Raw genomic sequence first — 4,622 nt, 5'->3', positions numbered from 1 at the left:
TTATTTTGTTAATATGTTTTGTTTTGTTGTCTGTCTCCCCCTTCTAGACTGTGAGCCCGCTGTTGGGTAGGGACCTTCTCTAGATGTTGCCAACTTGGACTTTCCAAGCGCTTAGTCCGGTGCCCTGCACACAGTAAGTGCTCAATAAATACGATAGAATGGATGAATGAATGAATGAATGAATGAATGAAGTGACTTGCCCAAGGTCACACAACAGAAAAATGACAGAGCTGGGATGAGAAACCAGGACCTCTGACTCCCAGGCTTGTGTGCTAGCCATTAGGCCACACTACCTCTCTAGTCAACTCATGTACACAGTAAGCACTCAATAAATACAACTGAATGAAAGAATGAATTTAAGCACTCAGTAAATACTACCGATTGATTTCCTTGACTCCCTCTGCTTTCTGAGTCACCTATGCACTTGGATCTGTATCATTTAAGCAGTTGATATTTACCCCACCCTCAGCCCCACAGCACTTATATATATATATCTGTATGTTTGGTTTTGTTCTCTGTCTCCCCCTTTTAGACTGTGAGCCCACTGTTGGGTAGGGACTGTCTCTAGATGTTGCCAACTTGGACTTCCCAAGTGCTTAGTACAGTGCTCTGCACACAGTAAGCGCTCAATAAATGCGATTGATTGATTGATTGATGTTGTTCCCCTCAGTCTGGGGCTCCCTTCCCCCCCAAATCTGCCAGCCCACAGCTCTGTAGACTGTACGCGCCCCTCTCAGGGTTGCACCTGGAGAGTTTCCAGTCCTCTACCAGTCTCGGCTACGGGAGGGAGAGTCAAGCAGAGGCCTGTCCATTCCATTCCTACCTTGGCCAGTGGCTAGTGAGCGGAAGACAATCTGCTATAAGTCAAAACTCCCCTGTTCTGGGCAGCAGTGGCACGGAAGAGAGTCGAGGGTGGAGACTCAAGTTGACTGCACGGAAGGAGGCAGTGGGAAACCACTTCTGAACTTTACCAAGAAAACTCTACGGATCCACTCCCAGAACGGTTGCAGATGGAGAGCAGGGTGCTCTGGGAGGGATGTGTCCGTCGGAAATGGGTGGGAAACGACTCGGCGGCATAAGACAAGACAAGACAAGACTGTAAGCTCCTTGAGGACATGGATCGTGTCTACTACCCCTGCTGTGCTTTCCCAAGGGCTTAATCCTGTGCTAAAGTCAGAGCAAGTATCCAGTAAGCACCGCTGATAGATAGTCCAGATTTATCCTGAAAACCAAGATCAAATGAGCAGCATGGGCCTGGTTTTAATCCCAGCTTCCCCACTTGCCTGTTGGGTAGGGACTGTCTCTATATGTTCCCAACTTGTACTTCCCAAGCTCTTAGTACAGTGCTCTGCACACAGTAAGCGCTCAATAAATACAATTGATGTGCCTCAGTTTCCACCTCATCTGGGTATGTAAATGTCTGTTCTCCTACTACTTAGACTGTGAGCCCCACGTGGGACAGTGACTGGGTCCAACTTGATTAATCTTGTATTTCCCCAACTCTTAGTTCAGTGGTTGAAACGTAGTAAAGGCTTAACAAATATTGCAACTGTTATCATTGTTTTGTTATCCTTCTGCTCCTCGGGATGTTTCAGTCCTCCTTAATCTTGTTTTAGGTCACCTGCATTATATATATATAGATATATGTATCATCAATCGTATTTATTGAGCGCTTACTATGTGCAGAGCACTGTATGTTTATATATGTTATATATGTTAATATATGTTTATTATACATATGTTTATTATATATATATATGTTTATTATATCTATATATATTTATTATATATATTGGACAGAACTAAGAACTTCCATGGACTCTCTCTCGCTCTCCCTCTAGACAGTAAACTGCTCGTCCTCCAGACCGTAAACCTGATGTGGGTGGGGAATGTGCCTGTTATTTTGTTATATTGTACTCTCCCAAGTGCTTAGTACAGTGCTCTGCACACAGTAAGTGCTCAATAAATACCACTGATTGATTGATTATGGGTAGGGAACGTGTCTACCAACTCTGTGATATTGTTATATTGCATGCTCCCAAGCGCTTAGTGCGGTGCAGTGCACACAGTAAGCGCTCAGTAAAAACTATTGTTGATTGATTGATTGATATTTATTTTATTTTGTTAGTATGTTTGGTTTTGTTCTCTGTCTCCCCCTTTTAGACTGTGAGCCCACTGTTGGGTAGGGACTGTCTCTATATGTTGCCAATTTGTGCTACCCAAGCGCTTAGTACAGTGCTCTGCACATAGTAAGTGCTCAATAAATACGATTGATGATGATGATGATGATGATTGATTGAAAGAAACTACGGTATTTGACTCCTCGTGCCTCTTCACTGGGCCAGATGAAAATCAAGCTCACTAAGCTTTCTTTTCCCCACTGATTTCATCAACTCTCAGTCTCTTGGCTGTGGTCGCACTAGGGAATAGGGAGGGGCAGTGGTTAGGAGGTAAAGACGAAAATTTGAGGAGTTGCTTCTTTCAACAGTTCTGGAACCACACCTGTCCTAGAGAGTTTGAGGTTATTATAGGTTTGTCGGCTTTTTCTATTCCCCTTCTAAACTGTAAATTCCTAAGGGTCAGGGCCTGGGTGTTGTCTTTTTTAAATAGTATTTGTTAAGTGCTTGCTATCTGCCAGGCACTGTACTAAGTGCTGGGGTAGATACAAGATAATCAGGTTGGACACAGTCCATGTCCTGCGAGGGGCTCACGCTCTGAATCCCCGTGTTGCAGATGAGGTCACTGAGGCCCAGAGATGTGAGGTGATTTGCCCAAGGTCACACAGCAGACAAGTGGCAGAGAGGGGATTAGAACCCAGGTCCTTGCCCCTTCCTTCCTCTCCCCCTCGCCCCCCTCTCCATCCCCCTCATCTTACCTCCTTCCCTTCCCCACAGCACCTGTATATATGTATATATGTTTGTACATATTTATTACTCTATTTATTTATTTTACTTGTACATATCTATTCTATTTTATTTTGTTAGTATGTTTGGTTTTGTTCTCTGTCTCCCCCTTTTAGACTGTGAGCCCACTGTTGGGTAGGGACTGTCTCTATATGTTGCCAACTTGGACTTCCCAAGCGCTTAGTACAGTGCTCTGCACACAGTAAGCGCTCAATAAATACGATTGATGATGATGAGGTCCTTGTGAATCCCAGGCCCATGCTCTATCCACTAGACCACGCTGCTTCACATCTCAGACACCTTCCCTGATTGCTGGCAATCCCTGTTGCCAAATTGTACTTTCCCAGAGCTTAGAACAGTACTTTGCACATAGTAAGCGCTTAATAAATACCATTATTATTATTATTATTATCTCAGTGTTTAGAGCAGTGCTTGGCACCTAGTAACAAATGCCATCATCATCTCGCTTTTGATTCCCCTCCCAAACCTGACCTCTTGGGTCTAAGGGCACAGTCCCATTCCTGATGTCAGCTGACCTGGACATGACTGTCGGTCTCCTCCTCTAGCCTATAAACTCCTTTCATTCATTCATTCAATCGCATTTAATCAATCAATCAATTGTATTTATTGAGCGCTTACTGTGTGCAGAGCACTGTGCTAAGCGCTTGGGAAGTACAAGTTGGCAACATATAGAGACAGTCCCTACCCAACAGATTTAATGAGCGCTTACTGCGTGCAGAAGAGCCCACTGTTGGGTAGGGACCGTCTCTATGTGTTGCCAACTTGTACTTCCCAAGCGCTTAGTACAGTGCTCTGCACACAGTAAGCGCTCAATAAATACGATTGATGATGCAGAACACTGTTCGAAGCGCTGGGAAAGTACAATTTGGCAACAGGGATTGCCAGCAATCAGGGAACGTGTCTACCCACTCTGAAGCAGCGTGGCTCGGTGGAAAGAGCCCGGGTTTTGGAGTCAGAGGTCAGGGGTTCAAATCCCGGCTCCGCCAACTGTCAGCTGTGTGACTTTGGGGAAGTCACTTCACTTCTCTCAGTGGAAAGAACACGGGCTTTGGAGTCAGAGGTCATGGGTTCAAATCCCGGCTCCGCCACTTGTCAGCTGTGTGACTTTGAGCAAGTCAATTCACTTCTCTGGGCCTCAGTTGCCTCATCTGTAAAATGGGGATTAAGACTGTGAGCCCCACGTGGGACAACCTGATCATCTTGTATCTACCCCAGCACTTAGAACAGTGCTTTGCACATAGTAAGTGCTTAACAAATGCCGTTATTATTATTATTATTCTCTGTGCCTCAGTTCCCTCATCTGTAAAATGGGGATTTCGGCTGTGTGCCCCCTGTGGGACAACCTGATCATCTTGTAACCTCCCCAGAGCTTAGAACAGTGCTTTGCACATAGTAAGCACTTAATAAATGCCATCTTTATTATTATTATTATTATTACTCTTCCAAGCGCTCAGTTCAGGGCTCTGCACACAGTAAGCTGCTCATTGATTGATAGATTGATCGAGTACAGTGCTCTGCACATAGTAAGTGCTCAATAAATATGATTGATGATGATTTTGTTCCATGATCCCATTGCCTTCAAGGCCATGACACACTGTGTAGCTGTTCAGTCTGGGTGGTTCCAAATCCGGTTCGGAGCTGGCACCTTGCTAATTTTCTGCCTGGAAATTCCCTCTCAAGCAATCCTTTGCTCTTGGC

General features: G+C 44.9%; 1 non-coding gene across 1 annotated transcript; it reads left to right on the top strand.

Annotated features, from left to right (window-relative positions):
• Positions 1 to 727: 727 nt before the first annotated feature.
• On the top strand, positions 728 to 865 carry LOC119938696. Its single transcript, XR_005454491.1, has one exon. It is a non-coding gene; the product is annotated as a small nucleolar RNA SNORA7 (small nucleolar RNA).
• Positions 866 to 4,622: the final 3,757 nt, after the last annotated feature.

The sequence above is a fragment of the Tachyglossus aculeatus genome, chromosome 1 (assembly GCF_015852505.1).
Source record: "Tachyglossus aculeatus isolate mTacAcu1 chromosome 1, mTacAcu1.pri, whole genome shotgun sequence".
Taxonomy (NCBI): domain Eukaryota; kingdom Metazoa; phylum Chordata; class Mammalia; order Monotremata; family Tachyglossidae; genus Tachyglossus; species Tachyglossus aculeatus.
Note: the sequence above shows the minus strand (reverse complement) of the source record. Positions and strands in the feature narration are given on the sequence as shown.